The sequence below is a fragment of the Acinonyx jubatus genome, chromosome C2 (assembly GCF_027475565.1).
Source record: "Acinonyx jubatus isolate Ajub_Pintada_27869175 chromosome C2, VMU_Ajub_asm_v1.0, whole genome shotgun sequence".
NCBI lineage: Eukaryota > Metazoa > Chordata > Mammalia > Carnivora > Felidae > Acinonyx > Acinonyx jubatus.
This window is the reverse complement of record NC_069384.1, coordinates 69,505,252-69,532,922: the sequence shown is the minus strand read 5'-3', so window position 1 is coordinate 69,532,922 and position 27,671 is coordinate 69,505,252. Positions and strand designations below refer to the sequence as shown.

The 27,671-nt window shown below is 46.8% G+C and overlaps 1 protein-coding gene and 1 long non-coding RNA gene across 11 annotated transcripts in view; one reads left to right on the top strand and one right to left on the bottom strand.

Annotated features, from left to right (window-relative positions):
* Window positions 1–27,671, top strand: part of SLC12A8 (solute carrier family 12 member 8) — a 139,338-nt gene that overhangs the window by 47,415 nt on the left and 64,252 nt on the right. The window lies entirely within an intron of this gene.
* On the bottom strand, window positions 33–22,734 carry LOC113599814 (uncharacterized). Of its 3 annotated transcripts, XR_003420720.2 has the most exons (4): window positions 22,456–22,734; window positions 17,425–17,535; window positions 13,674–13,757; window positions 11,425–12,301 (listed from the first exon to the last, which is right to left on the bottom strand). It is a non-coding gene; the product is annotated as an uncharacterized LOC113599814 (long non-coding RNA). The 3 variants fall into 3 exon arrangements; XR_008297708.1 differs by lacking the exons at window positions 11,425–12,301; window positions 13,674–13,757 and adding an exon at window positions 33–8,148 and having other exon boundaries at window positions 22,456–22,733; XR_003420719.2 differs by lacking the exon at window positions 13,674–13,757 and having other exon boundaries at window positions 22,456–22,731.

Sequence of the window (27,671 nt, the reverse complement as noted above, 5' to 3'; positions counted from 1 at the left end):
TTATTTATTTATTTATTTATTTATTTATTTATTTATTTTTAAAGTTTATTTATTTGTTTTGAGAGAGAGTGTGCACACACATGCACCTGTGCGCACAATGTTGGGGAAGGGTGAGGGGCAGAGAGAGAAGGAGAGAGAGAATCCCAGGCAGATTCCTTACTGTCAACACGGAGCCCGTCTTGGGGCTCTCATGAACCATGAGAACATGACCTGAGCCAAAACCAAGAGTTGGGATGCTCAACTGACCGACTGAGCCACCCAGGTGCCCCCATTCATTTTTAATAAGGAGGCACTGGTCAGCCATTGGAAGGTCTGTGTAGCGGAGGTGGCAGTTGTGGTGGGAGGCTTCACTGTGGGGTGATGGTGTGACACACTGGGCTGTTTCACCCAAGTCTCCCAAATGTGAGTTTCTGTAGGTCTTTCCTCTGGTACAGTTAGTGTCTTCCAGAGAACTCTCCAGTCTCCTGCCTCGGACAAGCCTGGCTGCCACAGTGCTGGGAACAGGGCAGAGGAACAGGGCTGGCGGACTCATGGTCAGGGTGCAGACTTTCATTTAGTCCGGTGTCTTTCACCTGGTGCATCCTTCCCTGCACTCAGGCTCCTATGTCACACCTCATCCTGCATCTCAAGCCACTATGTCATGTCTCTCATTTCGTCTCCATGCTGCCTATAAAAATGGATCTTACTCTTCATCTCCATTTCCTCACTTCTTGACTCCTTGGCCTGCAAGCAGTCAGCACAGGCCCCTCTCTCTCTCCCCATCTCCCATCCTGTCTCTTCCAAAACAGCATCCTTGCACAAGGCTCTGTGGAGACACAGCTACATTACTGTAAAAAGCTAAATAGCACAGCAACTTAATTTAAATAAGGCCCTCTCAAACATTTGTTTGGCTTAAGGCTCCTAAAATGCCATTTTGTTGGATTATATTTTCATTTATGTAAGATGTGTGTCATGCCAAAATGATTTTATTGCCATAGAAGTCAGGCAAATATAGATAAAATACATTTTAGAAAATAAAGTGACATGTGGCACATTTTAATTCTATGTTCTGCATTTAAAAATGAAATTATGCATCTCCAAGCTTAACTTTTTGGTTATCTAGGAAGATGGCTGCTTTGCATGGGTCTGTAGTCTCCAGTCCACTTCACATGCTCTGCTCTGCTCTGCCTGGGTACACTGCCATCCGTGGGAGGGGGCTATTGCTCAGTGCACGGCTTGGGCAGGCACAGGTTCATGTGCTGAGTCTGGCGGGTGGGATCCGGGTCTGCCTATGCCCAGCTGTAAGGCCAACTTGCTGTTAGGAGCTATTAAAAGATCAAGGGTCAGGCATGGCTGACTCTGCCATCTGCTGAAAATGCTGTACTTGAGGTCCCAATGACCTCTTGGTCTTTAAATCCAGAACCTTTGCTCATTTCTTATACCTGACCCCCTTGCACCACTGACCACTGTCTCAGTCCACTCAGGCTGCTATAACAAAATACCCTAGACCGGGTAGCTTATAAACAATGGACATTTATTTTTCACAGTTCTGGAGGCTGGAAATCCAAAATCAAGGCACTGGCAGATGTAATGTCTTGCAAGGGCCTGCTTCCTAGTTTGTAGAAGGCTGTCCTCTCACTGTGTCCTCATGTGACCAGAGGACAAGGAAACTTTCTGAGGCCTCCTTTATAAGGGCACTGATCCCATTGAAGAAGGCTCCACCCTCATGACCTAATCACATCCCAAAGGCCCACCTCCACATACCATCGCACTGAGGATTAGGCTTCAACATATGAATTTGGAGGGGAGGGTACACAAACCTTCAGACTACGGCAACCACCTGTGCTGACTGGAATCAGTCTCTTCCCATTTCTTCTTCAACACAATGCTACCTTGACTCTTTTCTGAGTCTTCTTGTCCTGGACACAGGCAGGGGACCACGGGTCAGTTGTCAGCGCTGCTTTTCTCTGTGCTGTCTTCTTCAGAGGGATCCTGCCAGGACCACTGCTGCTGTCGTCTGCTTCTTCAGCTTTCTTGGATGGAGCTCCCATGTCACCAACTGCCATTCCATTTCTCCCTGGATGTCTGAGCATCACCTTGAATTAGAAGCAAAACTGAAGTCTTGCATTTTTTCCTCTTCCCTTTATTTATCTTCTCCTCCTCACCCCCTAGCCAAAACAAAACAAAACAAAACAAAACAAAACAAAACAAAACACCTGAAAAAAACCCAATAAGCAAATAATTAGGTTATCTCCCAAATGTCTACACCATTTCCCCATGCCTGGAAAGCTGGAGTGAACTTTTATTTCTCTGTGTAGCTTAAACCTTCCTACCCTTTTCAAACCAACAATTCTCCCCTTAGATCAGCAGAGGCCACTTCTTATGTGGGGCACTTAGAAGATTTCCAGATCTGAATTTATCCTTCCAGGAACTTCCTTTTGGTTGATTCTACCCATCTCCTATGGGCAACCAACCCTCCTGTACACTGAAGCCAGATTACTTTTCCTAAAACCATGCTTTGCTTAGGTTACTCTCCAGCTTAAACATTTCCAGCGGCCTTCTATTGCCTATAGGACAGAGTCCAAACCTAGTGGGTTTGTATTAACTGAGTTTCACGGGCTAGCCCCAAATTACTTGTTTGGTTGCATCTCCAACTCTGCACCTTCCTGCACCCTCTTCTCCCAGAAATATCTTCACTCACTGGGTCATAAATACATATGAATACAGCCCTGTTCCTACATCTAGAATTCTCTCTACATACTCCGTTTGACATAGGTGCTCTCTCTTGGATGAAATAGTAGGAATTGTATACGATGAATATGGTCTGAAATCTGGAAGCCTCTGGTGGTCTTGAGCAAGGTTACCTGTTCTGAGCCTTGGTTTTCTCATTGGCAAAAGTGAGGATAAAAGTGTTTATGACACCGGATTGCATTTTTGATTGTGTGGTGGGGCAGGCAGCCACAGCGGTGTGCTCAGGCCCCCCGGGGTTTTTAACGAGGGCATTGGAGACTCTGGTTCCTCATTAAAAGTTTTAAAAAATGTACTGATGAAATATTTCAAATATACAGGAAATAATGTAACAGATTCTCATCTACCCATCCCCCAAATTTAATGGATGATATTTTGCCAGTTTTGTTTCAGAACTCTCTTAAAAATAAAAACGTGTAAAGTGTTACAGGTACAATTTAAGTAGTACTTTGCTCCACTCCCTTTTCTCCCCCCCCCCCCCCCCCCGCCGGCGACCACCATCCTGAGTCTGATATTTGTCCCTCCCGTGTGTTTTTATTTTTCTAACATATGTAGATACCACCGTTGATCTCTATTATTGTTTAGTCTTTGAAAGTTTTACACACATTTTATCATACCGTATGGACCCACTCACCTGGTAAATATTTAAATAGTGTGGATGATTGAATGATTTTGTGGTTTGCTTTTCCCATATTTTTGAGATTTGTTCATGGTAGGTCACGCCTTGCCATTTCTTTCATTTTAACTCTTACGGCGTCCCGGGAGACCCAGACAAGTAAACGGTTATTAAGTGACAAGTCCTGTGACAAGGATTTTGGGGTGAGGGGACTCCCAGTCCAGCCTGAGTCAGGGAAGGTTTTCCAGAGCAGATTCCTGCTGAGCTCTGAGTGCTAAAGGAGTACAGGATTTAGCCAGAGGAAGAAGAGAAGGAAGCACATCTTGCAGTTCATGCAAAGACCCAGGAGCCTGCTGTGCTTGGGAAAATGAGAGAGCCCCGAGTGGCACGTGTGAAGAGGAGCCTGCAGAGCACGTGCAGCCAGCTCCTGAAAGCCTGGGCTGTCACGCTTAGGGGCCTGGGCTTTGTCTTGGGGCAGTGGGAAATGTGACATAAGTTTTCCATTTTAGAAAACTGCTCTGGCCACGGTATGGAAAACCAGTGGCTTGGGGTAGGGGTGGAGGACGGAGGCAGGAAACTTATTTGAGAGGCTGTTGCAGTGATCTGGGAAAGCAGTGATGCTCCAGAGCCTCTGCAGACAGGAAAGGGGGCAGGTTAAAGACAGATGAAATGGCAGGGTGGGATGTAGAGATGAGGCAGAGTGGAGCGACGTGGCTGACTGGCTGATGGCTTCGCGCTACTGGGATCTGGGAGGAATCTGGCAGGAATAGATGTGGGGGAGAGGGAGAGGTCAGCATAAGAGTTCAAGTGAGGTCCAAGTGGAGACGACTAGAAGGCAGTGATGTGTGGTGGCCGAGGGCTCCCAGGGGCAGTCAGGCCTGGAGATGAAGCACCGGGATGGGCTGGCGCTTGGGGACAGCATGCCGATTTTGAAGCCAATAGCACCACACTTATACTAAGATGGAATTTAATTCACAGAAGAGGCTTTTTTTTTTTCACTTTTCCGTATTAAACAACAACAAATCCTCTCTGATAGAATTCCTAACATACAAAGCAGGTATCCTAAAGATTAATATTCTTTACCAAAGAACATACCCCATAATCTCTTCCGATGACTGTTTCCTGGTCCATTCAGGATATAACAAACACATGAATGTTTTGGCTGCTTCCCTGGAGCTTGCAATCAGCCTGCACTTGGGGTACTGAGGACAAGGCTTGTGGTGTCCCTGGGATGCACGGTGCCCGGCATATAGTAGTTCAGTAAATATTTGCGCAGGAATGCGCACACTAAGGGAAAGATGGTGATGCAGACTGTGACCTCTTCTGGTGCCAGCAGGTGCAGATGGCACATCTGTGCCCCCACTCTGGAACATCTTCCCTAAGGCCCCTTTTTCTTCCTGAGATGAAGACAGTGGCCCAGCTACCATCATGACTCTGTAGCATCATCTTCCCAGCCACGTGTCTTCCTGAGCCTTCCTTGTGGGCTCCTTTCCCCCTGTGGTGGGAGGGCATCTCTGTATAGCTTTGCTGGGAAGGGTTTTCCAAAGCCTGGGAGCAAGTCCTGCCTGGAAGGCCTTGCAGTGCCCCAGGTGGCCTCTGTGTGGAGTCGTGATTCTGGCTGTTTGTTTTCTGGCCTCTGAGGGCCAGGGAGCCTTGTCCCAGGGTAGCTCGCTCAGTCTTTCCTCTCTGCCCACAGAGGTACTAGGAGGAAGCACGACTCCTTTGTGTAGAATGGTCTATGGTATCCTGGCATTGGCATTTTACTTACACGGTGGTCAAGTAGGTGATGCTGTACTGAAAGCTTTCACACCCACCATCTCATGAGACCCTCACAGATAAGGAGGCTGGGCCGGGTTATTTTCTCCATCTCACAGATGCAAGAACCCAGAGAAGTGAAGTAAGTTCTGAGAAGCCAGGCCTCGGAACTCAGCCCTCCCTGGTCCAGCAGAGTGGAATAGAGTCTTCTTGGAATAACTGATGACCCAGCCTCTATCCCTGGGGGTCTCAACGCTGCCTGCACATTAGAAGTGACAGGGGAGCCCCACCCCAGACCAAGTCACCCAGCACCGATGGGCGGGACCTATTGGGCTGTATTTTCTAACTTTCCAGGTGATTCTACTGTACACCCAGGGTCGAGAACCCCTGTCTGGCCCCCTGCTCATATAGCATCTGCTTTGCTGTCTAACACAAACTCAGTGGAGTAAGAGCCAGACAGTGGTGAGGCCACGTGTCATACTGCTCAGACTGGCAGAATCCTGGAGACAAGACCAAAGAATTCATTGCTCTAAGAGGGGGCTCGGGACAGAGACTGGCTCCTCCTTCCTCTGCCTGTCTCATTTGGCTAGCACTCAGCTAAGGGCCCTATGTGTCACAAAACCTGCTTATTCGTGTGTATGTATGTATGTGGGAAAATTATAATGAGTGCCAACTTTATGTCAGGCACTTTACATATATTATTCTTTAAAAATTTTTTTTCTTAATGTTTGTTTATCTTTGAGAGAGAGAGAGAGAGAGAGAGAGAGAGAGGGAGGAGTGTGAGTGGGGGAGGGGCAGAGAGAAGGAGACACAGAATCCGAAGCAGGCTCCAGGCTCTGAGCTGACAGCATAGAGCCCGATGTGGGGCTCGAACTCGCAAACTATGAGATCATGACCTGAGCCAAAGTCAGACACTCAACCGACTGAGCCACCCAGGTGTTCCCATATATCGTTCTAATTAAACCTTAAAGCAACCTAGTGATATGGGTGGGATGGTTATTCCCATTTTACAGACAAGAACATTGAAGCCCTGAGATGTTATGCAACTTTCCTAAGATTGCATAGTAAGTGGCTTAGCCGAAATTGGAACCCAGAGCTCCTGACTCTAAAGCACTATTCCATGGTGGTCTGGCATGCCCTTGAACAAGGGTGATGGAGCCATTCTCCTCCACCAAATCCTTTACTGCTCACCTTCGCCTTTAGATCAAGGGCATCTGAGAACCTGTTAGTCTCGGCTGGGCCTTCCCATACATGATCAGAGATATTATGGGTCAGCGCTTGAAGGGGAAGCAGGAACGAGACAGAGGACTATGAGGCTAGGTGAGGAGCCAGAACCAGGTACTGAAGTGGCTAAAACATGGTTCCCGAATCCCTCCGGCACTGTGGGAATAGACAAGGTCAGCTGACCAGGATCCAATTCAGGGCAGGGCATGACGTCAATCAGGATAGGACCTGGTGCTCCTTCCTGGGTCCTCAGGCCCCATTCCTCTTCCTGGAGAATGCAGGGGTGAGGCCTGGCTCCCAGACTGCTCAGCCCTCAGTCCTCCATATTGTTGGTCTCAGGCAGTCTGACCCCAGCAGAGGTGAGAGTTTCTGCACTTTCTTAGGTGACTCCTTGGAAAGTTTTGCTAATTCAGAAAGGAACAGGACCACAGGACCCCTAGTGGGGACAGCCGACCATCTGCTGGAATTTGTGGCCATGGTAAAAGGGATGGGAAGCAGCCCTCTTTTAGATTTTTCCTATCTTCTTTTCCTTTCTTTTCCTTTCTCTCCATCCCTTTCTGACTCCTTACCCCCCACCCCCTTCATATCCTGGTTTCCTACTCTGAACTTCTCTCTTTCCCTCTACCGCTATTCATGGCTGGATCCTTTGAATGGGCTACTATACTGGGGTTTCTGGCTCAGCCTGGGGTCCTCATTACTGCCCTAATCCCCCTTTGCAAAACACAGATTTTGCCATGATGGATAAAAGTTAGTTGCTATCCAGTTAAAGACTTGCTCCATTGTAGACTGGTAATGAGCAGGCTTTTGAAGGCTTTTTGCAGACTCAGGCGGTGTTGATGATTTAGGCTTGAAAGGTTTATTCACGCACCAGATCAGAGCCCAACAGGTATGCCAGTTAGCACAGCCAACCTTCCAGTTGGTTGTGACAAGATGTGTCCTTGGGACCAGAGAGTGGACCTAATTTCTGGAAGCCATATTGTTGTGCTCAGGGAGAGATGAGGCCCAGGAGGTGGGGCTGGGGCTGCATCATCTACTGCCCAGTCCCCTACCCAAACCCTCCGTTGCCTTGTTTGTCATGTTATCTTCGGGACTCTACTGGTGGGAGTGCAGAGAGGTGGTTTCACCGGGGGCTCCTGAGAAGTCCAAGGTGTCCAGGGCTGCCCCTACACCAAGAGGCCTGTCACAGCAACACTGGTGCCCCTGGAGACAGACAGACATCTCAATCCCCTTTTGTCCCCAGCTCCAGAACAGGGCTTTATATCAGCAGGTGCTCAGTATGTTTGCTGAGTGAATGAATGAAGAATGAATCAGATAGACTGAGGGTACAAGGGAAAGGCTCTGGAATGTGACTGGAGGTGTGGAAAGCCCTGGCCCCTTCATCTCTTATCTGTAGTCACCTAGGAGACGGATACTCCCCAGGCCTCCCTTCTGAGAGGCGCCGACCTTCCTGTTTTGGCAGCAGTTCCCAGGTATTCTGTCTGCACAGGCTGCAGCTGGCAAGAGAAGCCACAATGCCTGTGTGGAGGGCCCAGCCCAGGGTGGGGTCAGGTTGCGAGTTCAGTCAGACAGTTTTGGGAAGGAGGAAGGAAGGAAGGGTTGCAGCTGAGAAGAAACTGGCTTTGAAAGTTTTCCTCCTGGATTTTTTGTTTGCAAGGAGTGGAGATGCTTGGAGAGGCATTAAATGCTCGACAAAAGAGTGTAGATGAATCACTGGTAAAATCAGAGTGCAGATCTTACCTGCAGCAGGTCAGCCCGGATGGTTTTGTCTGGGAATGTCTGTGTGCTGGAAGGATGCCACAGGCTCTGTTAATAACAGCTCTGTATCCCTTAGGAAAAAAAAAATTTTTTTTTGAGAAAGCACATGTGCTTCATATTATGCATATCCACTGAGCATGTGTGTCCAGATGGCTGGGACAGGAGTCGCCTGACCCGTTCTTTCCGACTGTGCAGGTTTGAGAGAAAGACCAGGGATCTGGCAATGTTGGCTAGAAATTCCTGTAGGTCAGCTGGAATCCGGCTGGGGATTTGCTGATGTGAAACATGCATGGACAGTCAAACGCACAACAAAGGAGTCAAAGAGCAAAGCCAACTTGACCTTGAACAAAATCTTCCTTTGCTCCTGAACCACACACCAAGGAACGCAAATTAAGGGAGATGGGAATATGGATTCCTATTTGTTAAAAAATAGACAATTGTTTTTCATTAGGCTTTTCCAGTTATAGCACATAGGATTGTGGTGACCTCATTTTTGACCAATGGCCAATGCATTCAACTGTCTGGTGGAATAATCTATTAATTGGGCACCTGCCAATTGTCTGCAATAGGAACTAGTTTAGATGTATGTTTTAAAAAGTGATAACGTTGTTATGGGCTCTGCCTAGACATGGGAATGGAAGCCCAAACAAGTCACCACCAGCACTGCAGTCAGTTTTGGATGATGGGCTGTGTTTTCAGAAGCCTCACTGTCCCATGAGTGTCTTCTCTTACCCCTACACTAATTATATGGTATTGAAGGGAAAGCTGACATGTGCCTAGATTCCTTGAACTTCAGTATGTTGAATCTGGGTGATGTGCCTGATCCTGTGGGTGAGGAAACTTAGGCACAGAGAGGTTGAGTGACCTTTGCTGGGTCACACAGAGCCACAATTGCAAGCCAGTTCTCCCAGCGCCCCATCCAGTGCTGTTTGCCCTATACTCCACTGCGGCCCGAGGCCCATGTGTGACTCGTGTTTACAGCGAAGTGGTTGCTCACCCCTGTGTGCTGGCTGATGCTAGTTGGTGAAGGAGGCAGCTATGCTGTTTGACAGCCCACCTGCAAGCCAAGTTTGCCATTTTTAGGGAACCATGTCCCAGTCCCAAGTGTGAAAAGGCTTGGACAATTTGTTGCGAAGGCCACCTGCTTCATCCAACCTGCATCTTCGAGCAGCCACTGACTAGAAGATGGTGGTAGTTGTGGAACACCAGGAGGCCATGAGGAGAAGGGCTGACCACAGTGAGTCCCCACACTCATGGATTTCTTCGATGGAAATAACTTCTTCTGTAGAAAGATAGTTGTCATGCATAGTAAGACAGTTGCTTACCTATATAATAGTAATAAAACTGAGCACTTAGTATATGTCAGGCATTGTTTCATGTGTTGTGCATGTGTTAATTTATTTACTTCTTACAGTGAGAGGTAGGTACTATGATTATTCCCATTTTACAAGTGGGGAAGCTGAGGCTGTGCATGGTAAGTACCTGCTGGAGGTTGCCTTGTTGGTAGAGGTAGGAATCAAACCCAGATAGTCCACCCAGAGCCCAGGCTCTCAGTCCTTAACTTTTATGCCTTCTAAGACTCTCATGATTCTAGACTTAGGCCTATAGTCAGAGATGGGGGACCTTCTAGTTCCCGACTTAATTTCATCTGGTCTTCACGCCACTTTTTACGAGGTAATATAATTTTTGCCTGACACTGTGAAAGTGCAAAACGAAGATTCTCAAAGTTTTTACAGAAGGCATACCCACATCTCACAAAATGTATATTACTTTATAAAGATAAACAGTTATGATTTTCTCTGTAAAATGAAGTACATCACTTTGCAGAGAAAGAACATGGAAGGGGAGGTCTCTAAACAGGAGGAAAAACATTAATGCTTCCAATATTTGTATTACAATTACTTTCTTAAGTTATTTCATTCTAAAACATATATTGTATATAGAAGAGTGTCTGAGATATCCATGCTGGTTAAAGAACAGCAGAATGTCATCTAGTGCCCAGGTTAGGAAATAGAAGGTTGCTCCCTCAAGGGCTCCCTGTGCTCTCCACCAGGGGCTTCTCCTTCCTTCCTCACCAGAGTAATCTGACTTTCGGTTATTCAGGTCCCTGACTTTCCCAGGGTTGTAATATGTATCAGGTACTAAACATCTGGAGGGGTGTGTTGGCGGACAGAACTGCTGTCTGTTTTTACGTCTGATGTCCTCATTACCATCCTTAGCCCTTGGCAGTCGGTTGAATAGAACAGTTCTATGGGGTGACGAGTAGGCTGAAGAGGTGAGGGCAGCAATTTCATGGTCAAGTTCATGGTCAAGATGAACCAAGTACATGAGATTCTGAGATAGGCTCAGGCCAGTGTTCTGATGTCAGGTTAAAAACTAGGTGTGGTGGGCTCCAGAGAGCTTGGTGATGAGGGCCCTCAGCATGTCCTTGGTCCCATTGTTCCAGTCTGGGAGGTCATCCCATATGCATGTGCAGAGTTGTTCACCCAGGATCTCTGTTCACCCTCCTTTATCTCCCCTCTCTGTTGGATCTCCATCAGAAATGTCATTCTGATTTGCTCTCTCATCTTTAAAAAAAAATTCTTAAATGTTTACTTTGTTTTTGAGACAGAGAGAGAAAGACAGAGTGCGAGTGGGAGAGGGGCAGAGAGAGGGGGAGACACAGAATCCGAAGCAGGCTCCAGGCTCCGAGCTATCAGCACAGAGTCTGATGCAGGACTCGAACTCCCGGGACTGATGCTTAACTGACTAGGCCACCCAGGTGCCCTTGCTGTCTCATCTTGATGGAGGTTATCTTCCAGTAACTTCTTGAGAAAGAGCTCATGGGGAGAGAAGTGGTTTGAGACTTTTTGGTCTGGAAATTTTTTTTTCCTGTGCTCACACTCGGCCCATAGTTTGGCTGGATGTCAAATTCTAGGTTGCAAACTATTTTCTTTTAAACTTCTGATTGCTTGTCTCCTGGCTTCTAGTATTGCTGGTAAGCAGTCCATTCTGATTCATAATCTTTTACATGTAACTATAAACTAGTAGGAAGTTCTTTTTGTCCCCGGTTTTCTGAAATTTCAAAACGATACACGAACATGAGGTTCTCTTTATATTATGCTGGGCACTGGGTGGGCCGTTTCTGGTCTGGTAATGTATCTTTCAGTTTTGAGAAATCATCTTGAATTATTTCAGTGGTGATATTTTTCTACACTTTCTGTTCTCTCTGGTACTTTTACTATTTGGATATTGGATTTTTTTTATTACCTATTTTTATTTTCACTTTCTGAGGATTCCCTTAACTCAGTCTTGTATGCCTTCAGTCAATTTTCTTATTTTGCTAAACTGTTTTTAATAATCAAGACCTTTTTCTTAGTTTTTTGATTGTTACATTTTATTTTATTGTTTTAATGACATCCTTTTTTTTTTTTTTTTTTTTTTTTTTGGTTTGCTTCAAGGATGCAATACTTTCTTGTAGCCCTCAGAGTATTTGTTGATATATTTTTCAGAGTTTTCTTATCTTTGCGAAGTTTCTGTTTCCTTTAAGCTGCCCTTTTCCTTTTGTTTGGGTCTTTATCATCCCTATCAGAGGGACTTATCAGATATCTGGTCATTCTTGGCTTTCTGCTCCAGAGTAAGAGTAGGGAGAAAAGGCCGATTGGAAGTCTGAGCTCATAGCTGGGTCCGGTCAGTTCAGTCTGGGTACACTAGCTATTGGGGACCCTCTCCCAGGATCATCTTTTTAGGTGCTTCATGAAATGTTTCACTTTCTTCAAAGAGGCATCTTCCAGTCTACCTGAAAGATGAGTCAAGCCACCCTTGTTGTGAGAGCTGAGTTGGGGGAAAGGGTTGGGGACCCCTGCTTCAGTATTCAGTAAACATGGACTCGATTTTTCTCAGCTGGGCCTGGCACTCCAGTCAAAGTCCTTGGTTTGCCTTCTCCAGAGAATGAATACGCTGCAGACTTCTGTTGGCCAGAGAGCACCAGGTACCTGACTTCCCAGAGAGTCTGCCTTGGACTTCTGGTTTTAATGCACCTCCTCTCCCATGGCCAGACGCCTGGTGCCATCCATCTGAGACTTTGGAGAATTTTGTGGGGTAAATCAGGTTGGTTTTCAGCTTCCCTTTGCTGGTTTGAGACTCCGTTTTCTCAGGTCTGATCTCAGGACCACTGGACCACCCAGCGTGTTTCAGCTTCCAAAATGTTGTTGCCGGTTTTCCCCATACTTGGGGATTTAGATACTAAAAACAAAACAAAACAAAACAAAACAAAGCAAAAAAACCCTCTTTACTATGTATTAGTGGGATTTGTGGAACGAACAAAATTAGGTACAGATATTCAGTCTGCCATCTTACCCCAAAGGTCTGGTGTTAATATTTTTAAATGACAAACTGACCATGTTTAAACATTTTTTTAAATTAGAGATTTTTTTCTCTAGAAAAAAAATTCTCTCTCTTGCTCTGGCAGCCTCTGAGGTCTTGTCCTTAAGACTATAAACACTGTGTGGATTGTACCTCTGATTTGGGGAGCCATTTGTGAAAACCTTAATAATATTTTTTAAACATAAGGTTTCTGAGTGTTTATGAAGCTGCTTGGGATGATACTGTAGAAGAGATATGAAGAAGGCATTTTCTCTTGGTGGATTGCCACAATGTGATTTGTGACCTAGGGTCACAATAAATACTTGTGACTACTTGTTATCTCCAGTACGTGTGACCTTAGGTGGTGGTACTTCATCATCCCAGTCGGAAACTGTGAATTAGCATCGTGGAAACCCTCCCAAGTGACTGTACCTGTATGAGCTTTCCTCCCCCATTTTGGAGAGTTTGCAGCCTATAGGGAAACAAGTTTTAAGTATTGCTCTGAGGAAAATAGGACTCTATGCTTGAAATATGTGGGAATAGTGACTAAGGAAAAAGCTTCAGTTGTCCAAAGAGGGTTCTATAATGGGCATCGGGGCTCACTAGGACTGAAAATAAACAGAGAAATAGTTTACTTAGAAATGAAACCTTAGCTTGGGGCGCCTGGGTGGCTCCGTTGGTTAAGTGTACAACTTTGGTTCAGGTCATGATCTTGCAGTTTGTGAGTTTGAGCCCCGTATGGGACTCTGTGCTGCCAACCCAGAGCCTAGAGCCTGCTTCAGATTCTGTCTCTCTCTCTCTCTCTCTCTCTCTCTCTGCCCCTCCCCTGCTTGCTCTCTCTCTCTCTCTCACAAAAATAAGTAAACATTAAAAAAAAAAAAAAGAAATGAAACCTTAGCTTGAAATGGGAAAATGCATTTATTCCTGAAAAGATTTTTCACTGTTCATTTTAAAGTTGTGTCTTGCTGACGCCTTGTCTTTCCCTGACTCCTTTATTGCCACTTTGTCCTTCCTTTGTCCTTTGTCTCTGTCTCTCTCCCACCCAAGCTTTATTTCCCTCTCTGTAATCAATTCCCTGCATTCAGTTAATCAAAAACCTTTTCTGAGCACTGCTATGTGCAGACCCAATGCTAGAAGTTTACTTTATACACAGGGATAAGGTACAGTCTCTCCCCTAACCAAATAATCACCAGATGTGGGGTACGTGTTGTAAAGGAAAACACACTGGTAGGGGGTGGTGGAAGACCTTTACCTTGGAGTGTCAGAGAAGTCTTCAAGGAGAGGGCGACGTTTGAATGGACTGTGGAGGTTACTCGGCAGTTCATCTGGTGGCAAACTGGGCAGGGTGATCCCAAGGAAAGGGAACAGTATATATGAAGACATGGAGATGAAAAATGTATAAAAAATTTGAGAAAGCACAGGAAGTTAGGTGTGCTGGAGCATAGGACCACGGGGTGGAGGGGGGTAGCTAGAAGGAAATAAGGTTCCTTAGGTTCAATGAAGAGCCATGTTCTGAGGAGACAGAGGGAAGCTCAGGAAACTCAGGGCTGCTGTGTAACCCCTGTGGATCCCAGTGCTCCAGAGATCTGCCTTGATGAGAAATAGAACATTAGCTAGTCTCTCTGTTGAGATTACAGTGGTAGCTGATACCTGCTGTCCCCTGCTGCCTTCTCTCAGAGTCTCCCTGTACATTCTTGCCAAGACAACACCTGGTTGGATAGGATGTCCTGGGGAATCTCTTGGACGGTGGACTCCTTCAGGACCAGGCTGTGGAGTCACCTTTGGCTCACACTGCCATCTCTGGTTCAGAGACGTGTCCAGGAAAGCAGGGCCGTAGGTTCCAAGGAAATCTTGGGGCAGAAATAAATTTTCATGACTCATATTCTCAAAAGACATAAGTATGACAGGTATCAAGGGTTTCCTGGATTGTCCACTACAGAGTGGCCAGGATTCATCCATGGGCTAAGAGGAGCTAGCCAATTTAAAAACTGGGGCTTAAACAACAGAAGTTAATTTTCTCACAGTTCTAGAGGCTAGAAGTCCAATATTAAGGTTCCAGCTGATTTGGTTCCTGATGAAGAATGTCTTCCTGGCTTGTAGACGGTCACCTTCTTTCTGTATCCTCACATGGCCTTCCCTCATTGTGCCTGTGTGCCTGTGTGTGTGTGTGTGTGTGTGTGTGTGTGTGTGTGTACACATGTGCAGGTTGGAAGAGGATAGGGAGAGAGGAAGAGAGAGAGAGAGGTAGGGAGTTTGGGAAAGAGTGTATGCAGTCACTAGCTCTCTGGTGTCTCTTCTTTTTTTTATTAAAAAAAAATTTTTTTTAATGTTTATTTATTTTTGAGACAGAGAGAGACAGCATGAATGGGGGAGGGTCAGAGAGAGAGGGAGACACAGAATCGGAAGCAGGCTCCAGGCTCTGAGCCACCAGCCCAGAGCCTGACGCGGGGCTCGAACTCACGAGCTCGTGACCTGAGCTGAAGTCGGACGCTCAACCGACTGAGCCACCCAGGCGCCCCACTGGTATCTCTTCTGATAAGGACACTAATCCTATCTGCTCAGTGCCCCACCCTTATGACCTTACTAACACCAATTACTTCCTTAGAGGCTCCGTCTCCAAATATAGCCATTCTAGAGCTTCAACATATGGATTTGGGGGGGGGGGAGGGGGAGAGGGTGTGGGTTAGGTGGGGATGCAAGCATTCAGTCCATAATAGATAGTATATACTAAATTATAGTGTTAATTTATTTTTATTAAGAATAACATATTTAATTTTAAAATATGAAGTATGAAGTTTATTTCCTTATAGCCTTTTTTCTATCCCCCTTTTTGTTACATAATTGGGCTCACACCATATATAGTATTTTTTAAAGTTAAAATTAATGTAGCAACATTCAGAAGCCCCAGATGGAATGTGATATAAACATAGGCTTGATGACATGTCTTATCTTGAGGATTTTCTTAGTCCTTCTAGTTAGAAAAGCAAACAGATAAACAAACAAAATAACTAGGAATAACTTTAGAACTCCACAGGAGGTTTAAAGATACAGAAATCCTAAACATGGAGCAAGGTCAGTGGGTTTTTCCTTTGAGTAGGGAAGTGACAGACTCCCAGTGGCTCTTTGAGAGCCCTGCCTGGGGTTAGTGTGGGTGCACAGGGGGAGAGCCTAAAGGCAGGGGACTGGGCCTCAAGCGTCCAGCTTACACTGCCAGGAGCCGTGGGGTAGAGAGGAAGACCAGATGCAATTTGGGAAAACAGCTTTGTGATCTCATTCTCTTGTTTCTAAATACCACTTCATTGTTTCCATCCCCTCCCTCCACCCCCCACCCCTCACTCTCTGTACACTCCACCACCACCACCACCACCATCAGGAACACACACTCCTTAAACACAAGCAAATAAAATTTATTTTAACCACGAGAGCCATGATTGTTTTGTTTCTTGTTAGTCTATGATCCAAAATAATAAGAAAATGCCCCAGATTCTGCTGTAAGTATTTGCTTTACCCCACACCACTGGCTGTGTGAATGCACGCACACATAAAAGCCACGCGGTGACTGCGCTGCTAACCTGGCCACCTGAGATGCTTTGTAGAAAGCACCCGGCCGCAGCGCCCGGCACCCGAACCCACGCACTTGATTTCCTCCCCTGAGTGTTGACCTGCCCCATCCACGAATCAGTGACTAATGCTTTCTCCGAACTGAGCTCATTTGTGCGGTTTCACGTGCGTGGTGTTTTGAGTCTCTCTCACACACATCCTCTCCTGGTGGATGGTAGGCTCCCTAATCAGGCACCAGGCGAGAAACCTGGGCGGGGCTGGGGTCCCTGCTTGCCCCCAGGCCCACATTAGTGCTCTAGATGGCTATCTTTCGCATGTGCAAATAAGGTCTGCCTCACAAGTCTGCAGCCCAGAACATAGTCTCACCCTGAACACTGGATCTAGAGATGTGAAGGGAAAAACTTCCTGGGCTACTCCAAGAATTGATGTTACTTTTCTGAAGAAGTGAAAATACTGCATTATGAAGGTATTTTGTTTTTGTTTTTGTTTTTGTTTTTTTGCAGGAGAAAACCTAATGATGAAGTGGTTCCCAAACTGTTACCCCACTCTTACTACTTCCAAACTTGTTTCTAATAGGCCATCAGATTTTAATGTCGCATGTCTATATCAGTTGGTACATTACAAATCTCATACCTGTACCCTTGCCTGACTTTCTTTACTGAATGGCCCAGAAACAATTAATACTTTTGGAAACACTAAGTATATTTCTGCTTGTAAGTAGAGAAAAAAAAATAAAGTGAAATAATTTATTAAGAGACAAAAAGTAGTGGGTCAAGCCGCTATTCAAGATTTCTTGAATATAAAATCTGAAGAGAGCATAGTGACCAAGGAAGGTCATAGTAGCTAATGTTTATCAAATACTCCCCACGTGCCGGCACTCTACTGGGCATCATCTATCTCAGTTTATCCTTACGGTGTCTGTGGGGTCAATGTGTTGTTATTGTCCTTGCCGTAAAGATAAGAAAACTGAGGTTCAGAGAGGTTGTCTTCCTCCTGACCACGCAGCTAGTAAGCCATGAAGCCAGAGTCTGACCCTGAGGGTCCATGTCCTTCTTAACCCTCAAACTCATGCTGCTCCTAGCCATGCTGTTGACTGAATTGTTAAATAAGCAGCACACTTACAGCGTGATGTTTAAAATGCACCTGGGAAGTTGTTCAGTAGTCGCTGCAACCATGGTTGCAGCATTTGGCACTGGGAGATCTCTGGCCAGGGTCCCCTCAACCACTGCCTGTGCACTCTGGGCCAGGACCCTACCTCAGTTGCCTCCTAAAAGAACTTGATTTTAGATTTCATCATTCGTTAGAACTCAGCAGGCTGTGGTCCCTTTCCGAACCAACCCCTCATCTACTGGTATGCATGGTAGGTGTCACGGAAGGACACTGGCAAGAGCAGCAGGCTCCACTAGTGATTGGGGAGGGCCATGTACCTTCTGTTTCCTCACCTGTAAGACAGGGGGCTTCTTTCACTCCCCAGGTTGCTTCTTCCGGTCATACCCATCTCAGAACTCAACAGAACTTTGTATGATGCTGCCTGCCAGAACGTGAAACATAGCCTAAGTGAAAAAGTACAAGAACACGCTAAAAGACAGAGAGTAGAATCACAACTGGGCCCTTCTTCTATGTCTGCAAAAATAACAAAACAAAGCATCAGAAATAGCAGGGGCGCCTGGGTGGCTCAGTTGGTTGAGCGTCTGACTTCAGTTTAGGTCATGATCTCGCAGTTTGTGAGTTCGAGCCCCGCGTCGGGCTCTGTGCTGACAGCTCGGAGCCTGGAGCCTGCTTTGGATTCTGTGTTTCCCCCTCTGTCTGTCTCTCCCTCCCATGCTCATGCTCTCTCTGTCTGTCAATAATAAATGAAGGTTAAAAAATTTTTTTTAATTTATAAAAAAAAACAAAAGAAATAGCAGAAGTGCTGGTGGAGGCCAAGAGAGTTTGGCAGGTAGTTGCAGAAAGTGCTGAGGGACGCAGAGCTCAGCAGAGAGTACAGAGGTCACTCTTTCAGGCTGGAAGAGCCCCAAGGACAGGAAGCGCACCTTACCCCGTTTTCTATCCAGCACCTTAGAAAGGACCTGTCACATGGCTGGCTGTCAGTTATGCTTTGCTGAGTGACTGACTGGGAAAGGAACCAGAATAGATCAGGCTCCAATAAGGAGATGGACATAGTTCTAGAGAACACAAATCAGAGCAGCTTGTGGAAGTGTGATACCAGTTGTAGAGAATGAAGCCGATCAAACAGATTGTCAGAGCACAGACTCCAGACAAGTGGAATGGAAGGGTGGAAGGAGCGCCTGCCTGGGGGGCCAGCACACTGCACACTTACTCCATTTGGCCTCCCTCTGTCTTCCTTCCATCCACCCACCAGGCAGTAGCTATGGAAGCTATTGGGTGACAGGAGTCAGGCTCCAGCATACAGTGGAGAATAAAATAGGTATGGTCCCTACCTCATGAACTATGGAGATGATTAGGGAAGGTCATTGTTAATGGCAATAATATGTGCTTTTATGTATTTATTTATTATTACCATTTTTAATGTTTACTTATTTTTGAGAAAGAGAAAACACGAGCTGGGGAGGGGCAGAGAGAGAGGGGGACAGAGGATCTGAGGCAGGCTCTGTGCTGTAGCATAGAGCCCGATGTGGGGTTGGAACTCAGGAACCACGAGATCATGACCTGAGCTGAAGTTGGATACTTAACCGACTGAGCCACCCAGGTGCCCCTGTGTTTTTATGATTAGTGCTACCAGAACCCAGGCTTCTTACAAGCTATGCGACGGCAGGCAAGTCACTGAAACCCTCTGAGTTTGCTCGTCTGAAAAATGGAAATAAATGCCTCCCTGGAAGGGCATTTCTTAAGAATTAGAAATAATATTATATGTCAATAGTGGCTGTGGTTTTCTTTGAGTTTATGTATGTGTGTATATGGGGGAGGGTTCTCTCCCCACCCACCTCCCTGCTGCTTTCAAGAAAATGAGCACTTCCTGAATATTATGGAGAACAACATTTTGGTTTTATTGTTTTGATGATGATTTACTCTGTTAAATTTTTTCCTGCTCCTCACAAGCTGACAGAAAATGCTAGATATCTTAAGGTACAACACCTTAAAATCCTGATTGCCAAAAATCATTAGAAACATTCAAAAGTAAATAAAATAGTAAATTCAAGCAAGAAATTGATAATTGTTGTTCCATTGAGGACCATTTTAAATTAAACATGCCAGATGTGATCATTATAAGAATAGTTCTCTGGGGATACCTGGGTGGCTCAGTCTGTTAAACGTCCAACTTCGGCTCAGGTCATGATCTTGTAGTTCTTAGGTTCAAGCTCCGCACACGGCTCTGTGCTGACAGCTCAGAGCCTAGAGCCTGCCTCAGATTCTGTGTCTCCCTCTCTCTGCCCCGCCCCTCCCGCTCCCTTCGTGCTCTGTCTCTTTCTTTCTTAAAAAAATAAATAAACATTAAAAAAAAAAAAGGGAATAGTTCTCTGTATGGTGCAGTCTTAAGTTCCTAAAGTCATAAAGAAACTTCAGTTATGGTCTAAAATAAACAATAGCAACCAAACAAACCCTATCCATTTTTCCATTTTTTTCTCCAAGTTCTATTTGAAGTCAGAGGAAAACCACTTTTTGCTTTCTTGCACTGCAGTAACTCGGGTGGAAGCCATTTTTCAGACCCTTAAATGTGCTCACAGAATGTTGGGAAGGAGGCACGAAAGACTGGGTTCCAGTCCTGGCCCTGTCACTCCCTCGCTCTGTGAACTCTGTCTGCGCTTCAGTTTCCTCATCTGGAAAAAAGAGAATAATGATACCTGCCTCACAGCTTGCTTCAGGGTTAAATGAGGTGATAAACCTTATTTTCTCAATTTTAAAACACCATCAAGTTTGAGACACACTAAATTTTCAGGTGGAAAAAACCATCACCTTAAGTCTACATGTTGATTGTAAGACATCCAAGTTTCAGGAAATCAAAATGAAAAGAAAAAATCAGAGTCAAATTGAGGAAATACAGTAAAAAGGAGTACCTGGCCATTAGGGGGATTCTAGACAAGGGTGGGGCTGTCTCACTGCCACGATGTCCTGTCCGAGGGTGGAGTAGCTGCAGTGGGTTGTGCGGGGACCTCCCTGTCCAGCAGTCTGAAACGGGGCCGTCTTTGCAGCATTTCTCTGGATGCCTCCTCCCAACCCCCAATCACATGCCAAGCCTGGTTGGATCAGTTTGGACACATGATAGTTTCCTTCCTATGTGGAAGTTCCACCTTGTAAAGATCAGAAAATGCTTCAGCATTGTCTTCTGGACCAAAGAGGATACTCTCTCCCTGTATGAGTTTCTTTGACACGGACCTAGTGCCTCCCAGCCATTTTCATGTCACTGCACAGCCAGAAAATGATAATATTTGTATAGTACTCCAGGGTAAGGGAGGGACAGTCAGGCCAAGAGGCCAAAATCTTCACCATCTGGAACCCATTCCGGGCATTTAGCATGGCCCACCTCCTCTAGTTGGTTTCCCCCTGGAAAAGAAGGTGGAGGGGGAGGAGGAAAAGAAAAAGAGACAAGAAGGAAACCCTGGTAATGTTCACTGTTCTTTGCTGGAGAATTTTGAGGGCATTTTAGTGTTTCAAAGCATTTTTGCAATAATCGTCTTGTATAATGGTCTTGTATCTTGATCAACATACCCTTGGGCCTATGGATACCATAAACAAGAAAGTTTCCATACCTGTATGTGTGTCAGAACAACTAGGGAATCTTGTTACTGGTATAAATGTATATTTCCTAGTAGCCCGAGGCCTGAGAATCTGAATTGTAAGAAGTATACTCCAGGTGATTCTTCATGTGCCCACAGATCTAGGAACCACTGCCCTAAGGCCCTTGGAGAGTTTCACCTGGCACTATACTTTTTATGTCCTGCCTTATTCATATCCTTTCTTACCCTGTAAAGGTAGCCTTTCTGATGCAGTGGTCAAAACCTAGTCACATAGTAAGTTCCCTTGCATATGTGCTTAGTCCTGCCCCTGGTATATGAGGACACTACAATGAGCAGGGAATCTGCTTATCTGCTGGCCCAGAAACCCATCCTCCCAGGCTTGCAATTTTTAAAGAACAGTGTGTCAGTTTGGTTTGGGGACTGCTTGCATCAGAATCACCTAGGAGCTCATTAGAAAAACACTCTGAATCAGACTATCAAATTTTGAACTAATAATCTGCATTTTAAATCAGCACAAGGGTAATTTTTTCTTTAACGTTTATTTATTTTTGAGACAGAGAGAGACAGAGTATGAATGGGGGAGGGTCAGAGAGAGGGAGACACAGAATCCGAAACAGGCTCCAGGCTCTGAGCTGTCAGCACAGAGCCTGACGCGGGGCTGGAACTCACAGACCGCGAGATCATGACCTGAGTCGAAGTCGGACGCCTAACTCACTGAGCCACCCAGGCGCCCCAGCACAAGGGTAATTTTTAATGCACGTTCAGATTTGGGACCTACTGCCTGTGGGTAATTTAATAATCCCATTGATCTCTAAAAGGTTAATTTCCAGGTAAATAAAGAGATTGTTACCTCCATCAAAGGCAGACCTTTTAACCATCCAAACACACAGCTAGCCCCTTCAAGTAACCAGCCTCCTTGCTTCTAGTACCATTATTGGGGTGGTAACCAGGGAAGGATGTTAAGGTCCAAGGAGCCAATGGTATTCTTAAAAGCTTGATATGATGGCTTGTATACGCATAAGATTCAACACATCCTGCCCTTGTTTGAGTTTAATCTGGCAGTTGGGATGTTTTCTCTCTGGCTGTTATGGGTCTCCCAATCAAAGTGGACCTTTCAGAGGAAGCAGTTGTAACTTAGGGTCCACAAGCCCCTGAAATTGCATGCAAAATCTTATATAAAAAATATATTTTTCTAGGAGAGGGTCCAGAACTAGTGCCAGATTCTTAAAGGCATGGTTAGCCCAGAAAGGGGAAAGATTAAGGATTCAAACAGAGGAATTTTTAACGGTTAGAACTGGGGAGAATTGTAAACAAAGGCTCATGTCCTGGTAAGGATTTCTGAACTTGAGCACTCTGAGCCAACAACAAACCGTGACCTTCAGCATTTCTCAAAACTTACCTAGTTTGTCTCCTCTTTCCTTCCTGCCTCACTCCTTCTTTTAGGCTTGTATCTCTCTGGTTTTCTTCCCCAGTGTTCTTTTTTCTTTCTTGAACTCTCTGCCCTGTCTGGATCTTGTGCCATCCCTCCTCCTGTCCATTCCTTCTCTCCTCCTCTCCCTTGCTGCCCTAATTAGGAAGAGAGCATATGCTCTTTTATTTCTTCTACCTATAGAATAACATTTCATGTTGGTGGTTCTTGGTTTTAAAACTAGATGAATTGAATACTTAAGATTTCTTTTGAAGGGGGAGAAAATTATACCTTAGGTACCCGAATTCCTGGCTTTTTGGATCCGGCCTTTGATATATTGAAGGTTTTCTGTGGGCAGAAGTACTTACTCATCCTTGGCTGGAGGAGGGCAGGAGCAGACATGCCGCAGGCCTTCCTCTTGTTCTGAGTTGAAGAGTGATTGACCAGAATCCTGGGTACTCCCGCCCAGCTCCCACTAGTGATTATTTTCATTTGTTGGCTTTGACTGTGGAAGGCAGAGAAGCAACCTTTAGACTGAGGAGGCCATGGGAACACAGTCAAGGCTGCAGAAGGAAGTGAGAGCTAACACTGTCCAGCTCTACCCTTGTGTCTGCTCTGGCTCTGTGAGCAGGAGGGGGTTTGGCCTGCTGGGCTCCCTGGCCAGTTCTGGGGATAAATGCCTGAAGCATGAAATCACTGGCTTGGGAGGGCTCTTTCACACTGACGGGGCCTGCCTGCCTCAACCCTGAACAGCTGGGAGTTCCAAGGAAGTGGAGGGTGACACCCTGAGGGATGGGCTAGTATGTGTGTCCTGCCTGTGCCCCCAGCTCCTCTCCCTGCACACGGAAGTGTCCTCTGGCTGTGGGGAGTGGGCAGAATACCCTGCGTGGTTCTGTAGAAGAGCTAATAATGGCACTTCCTAGCTCAGGCATTTGGGGGGCACCTGCTGGATTGCGGTGGGTCTGTGAGAGACAAAGTCAGGGAGACGTGCCCTCATGTCGCTCACATTCGGGTGGGGAATGAGGCGACCACCTATATAGACACAGAACCGGACAGACGGTCCCAGGCTGAGGGTAGGTGGTGCAGAGAGGACCAGCTGAGAGCCGGGATCTGTGGCTGGGCCTCGCTTTGTGGCCTGGGGAGCCTCTGAACGCTGGCTGGAGGGGAGTGTGGGGTTTGCCACGGGAGCAGTTGGCAGGAAGGTGCTGCCTCCTGGGGGCTGGCAGTAGATGAAGCCCTAAATCAGACATCTGAAGATTATAGAATGGGGCCCTGTGTGAGCCTCCCCTTTACCCTCACTCTGGCCCCGGCGAGGCCAGTGCTAGAAGTTGCTGAGCTTGTGGCAGAAGTGGCCCCAGGCCTGCTTACCATCTAATTTATTTGTCACTCCAGTCACAGATCTTAACGCTCACTGGGGGCTGGGCCATGTGTGTTCATCTTCAGAGACTGTTTCCAAAGACATAGTGAGCCCTCTGGCACGGCGTTGGCCCAACCCCAGCACACAGGTGCTCGGGCCAGCACCGGGCAATGGAACAGCCCCTGGAATTCATTGCACTTGCCAGTGGATTTCTAGGCCCTGTAGAGAGTTGACAAGTGGCTGTAACTGCTGGCCCAATTTGAAACACCGCATCATACTTACAACAGTTGTCAGAGCCGTGGCTTTCGAATCAGACCCGGTGTTCAGAGTCCACCTAGCCTATAATTTGTGGCATGGACTTTCTGACTGCCTGCCTCATTTCTGAAGAGCAGGTCACAATGCCTACCTTGCTGGATTGTCAAAGCATAAAATACGATAACGTATGAGTGTCGTAGCTGGCGCAAAGTGGTAAGAGGTCTGGTGTGGTAGCTGGAACAAAGTGGGTGCTCAATACATTATTATCACTATCATTGTTTTTCCTGGACACGTATGTCCCTGGGGGTCCCTGGGTTATATTCCACGACTCCAAGCTTCTCTAGCTTCAAGATCTGGGGATCTTGTCAAAATGAAGATTCTGATTCTGTAGGGGTGGGGGTGGGGAGGGGAGAGGAGAGAGCTGAGATTCTGCATTTGTAACAGGCTCCAACCTAGTCCTGCCTAGAGGAGTGTCCTCTTTCCTCCCTTGTCTTTGCTCTCTGCCCTATCGTGCCTCCCCTGCCCCCCAGGTCAGCCGGTCATCAGAACACTTCCTGGGCTCTACTGAAAAATACTCTCAGGCAACAGGTGTGAGCTGGGACCGGCCCAGGCAGGATATATGGTTGCCCCTTCCCACTGAGCACCCCCAGTTGTTGCATCCATCTGGTGATGAGGAGAGGATCCTGAGAGAGGAGGGAACTTGTCCCTGATTTTGAGGAGCTCCTAATCTGTTGGGGGGACTGTATGAACACACCTTACTGTCCCTGCAGAAAGGCATGCAAAGGCTTACAAAGGAACATGCAGACCAAGAAACCTGCCATCAAGGAACACACTCAAACCAAACTGCATCCTCTCTGGGGCTTCAGCAACCTGGGAGGTGGCAGGTGCCCTGCCCTGCTTGCCCTTCTCAGAGACAGAAGACTGAGGGGCTGAGAGGAGAGCATCCCTGGCAGCCGCCCTGGAGGGAGGTGTGTACACAGCATGGGCACTAGCCCAGGGCAGCCCTGGGTAAAGGCATATCCATTTAAGGCCAGTTCTCATTAAGTGGGACCTGTGTCAACTGCTCCCAGGCCTGGGGTCATAGTGACTGTGAGGTTCTCGAAAGTGGGATCATGTGCTAAAAGCAAGGCTGGGATAACAGTGCCCTTGACTTTACTGTAGTTTTGGGTGGGAGCTGGATATGGGTGTTATTGAGAAACTGCATTCTGTGCATCTTGACAGCTTTGCCTCAAATCCCCGCCCCCATCCCCCATCCTACTCCCCACCGCTGGCGAATAAAACTCCATAGGTTCTTGATGTCAGCAAAGGGAGCCCTGATTTCTGCCGAAGCTCCTGAGAATATGGTGCTTTCTCCTAAAATCTGCCCACAGGAATGGCGATGAGATGGCTCACTGAGTGGCTCCACTCGGCAAGAGCTGAGCTCCCATACCTTTGCCAGAGGCGTCCACCGCTAGGAATAGTTGTTCGTACCTGGGGCTTTGCCCCTCACTTTCTGAAAAGCTGCAGCCAGGAAGCTCCCTTTATTCTCTATTTCTGCATCTGCAAAGCAGAGAGGAGCCCAGGCCAGAAACAGGGATACAATGATGGTCCCTGCAGGGGGCACTGTGGAAACAAGTGACTTGTTTATGTTTTATTGAGGTTAAACATATGTGACATAAAATTTGCCATTTCAACCATTTTTTAAATGTACAATCCAGTGGCATTTATTACATTCCTCACGTTGTGTAACCATGATGACTTTCTGCTTCTAAGAAACTATGTCTATTAAGCAATAACTACCCATCCCTCCCCCACAGCCCCTGGTGACCTCTATTCTATTTTCTGTCTTTATGAATTTGCCTGTTCTAGATGTTTCGTGTAACTGGAACCTTACCATATTTGTCCTTTTGTATTTTTTTCACTTAGCATAATGTTTTTGAGGTTCACCCATGTCGCAGTATGTGTCAGTATTTCATTCCTTTGTATGGTTGAATAATATTATGTTGTATGGACATACCACGTTCTGTTTATCCATTCATCTGTTGGTGAGCATTTGGGTTGTTTCCATTGTTAATTATTAATATTTTATGGGTTTTGTATGTTTCCTGGGTCTAGACACTGGAGACACACCAGGAAATAAGACAGCATGGTTCTTGCCCCCACCTGGTAGGTAGCCAGGCAGGGACAACAGAGAGATGAGTGCTGTCACAGGACCTGTGAGGACCTACCGGGCACACTGGATGGGGGCTTGGCCACACTGGGTTCTGGTCTTGCCTGACCAGCCGTTAACTGTGCGGGGTTCTTTTTCAGGCCTCAGTCTTCCCATCTGTAAAATGGATTTGAGGCTAAAGGCCTCTGTGGCACTATCATTTCATGGTCCTATGATGCTGAATCTTCTGCTATGGAATTCTAAGAGAACATTTGCTTCCCTTCTTTTTTGGGTAGGGCGTGTGGTGGGAAAGAGGTACCTATGGCTGTAGAAGTGGGGACAGGAAGGGGCGTCTGGGAATTTGAGTATTTCCAGCAGAGTGCCTGGCAGGAGGGTGGGCTTGCTGACACAACTGTGATTGTCTTGCTGACAACCCCCTGCGGGAGGCCACTTAACCTCTTACCCCCCACCCCCCTTCTTAGTTGCCTGCCCCGAGAGGGTGTCCAGGCAAGACTAGGGAAGGTCAGAACTCTTGACAGCCAAAGGGGCTAGAGTTGTGTAGGAACAGCCCATTTGGGGGGACTACCAGTTGGGTTAGGATTATTTCGGGGTCTCTGGGCCTGGAGTTTAAGCAGGATGGGACTTGGGATGTCAGAGGCCAGGACAGCCAGAAGGAGTAAATGGTGGCTGGGTGGAACCCACAGCCAGGGTGGAGATTTCCTGTCAAAACAGCCACTTATCCTGGCGGGAGAGTGCATTCCTTTACCCTAGGAGATAAGAAGGCCCGATTTTCCTCTCAGGGTTCCTTTGAGCTGTGAGCAGCCACTGGAGACTCTGTAGCCCCTCAGTCGGGGCCCCAGCCTGACCAGCTCATGCTCCTGGCTCCCCTCCCAGGCTCCCTGCATCCTTGAGTGAGCACTGACCCCAGCAGTGGCAGCCAAGGATTGAATCTAGCCTCCTCTGTGCTTTGATTTCTTTACCTGAAAAATGCACCTATCTTGTAGGATCGTTCTGAGCTAATATACTTAAAGGGCTTAGAATAGTGACTGGGATAAAGCCTTACTCAGGGTGTGTGGCAATTGCTAGTCTTATCCCAAGATACCTCTTTGTTTCCTGGGCCCAGGAAAAGTTCCCACCAAAGTCAGGCCCTTTCATGTTCTGGGGCATTTGACAGTTCTTTTCTCTGTAGGCATCTCCAGGCAAAAATTTCTTATCTCAGCTGGCTGACCCCAAGGCAAGAAAAGATTCATTAAGCATTTAAAATAGAGTCCATTTCAGCAGACTGAACAATTTCTTGGGTATTAGAAATCATTCTTTGTCAAGACAAGGTTCTTCCTCCCTTTCACAAGTGAGGACTCCTTTGCTCAGAAAGAATCTCTGAACAGTCCATCCTAGATTGTAGGGATTGTAAGAGTTGGCAGGAGCCTCTCTTATTATGGGAAACTTTCAGCCATCCCCTTCCAAGGGGGCACCCCTAACCTCTCCCCGCAGACCCTTCATCCCTTGGGTTGCCCAGCCTTGGGGGCTTTCCGGCACTGTTCCCGCCAGCCAGTTGTCCTTCAGGGTGGAGGCCATCCCCAGGGGCCTCGAGGCTCCAGACTGCTCCTCCCTGTGCCCTCTGGGCAGGCACAGCCCCACTTCAGACTTCCCTTCTGGCCACTGCTGGAATGCCCAGCCCTCCCTCTGTGTATTTTTTCTCTGGGTGGGGGCCTGGGAGCTGGAAACGCTGCTCACATCCTCTCCCCACCCTCTCTTTGGAGGACCAAACTCCAAAGAGGCCAAAGCCAGAGAGGAGACTGTGGTGTGGGGAAGGCTAGCAGCTCGCTGCCCAGAACTCCCGTGGG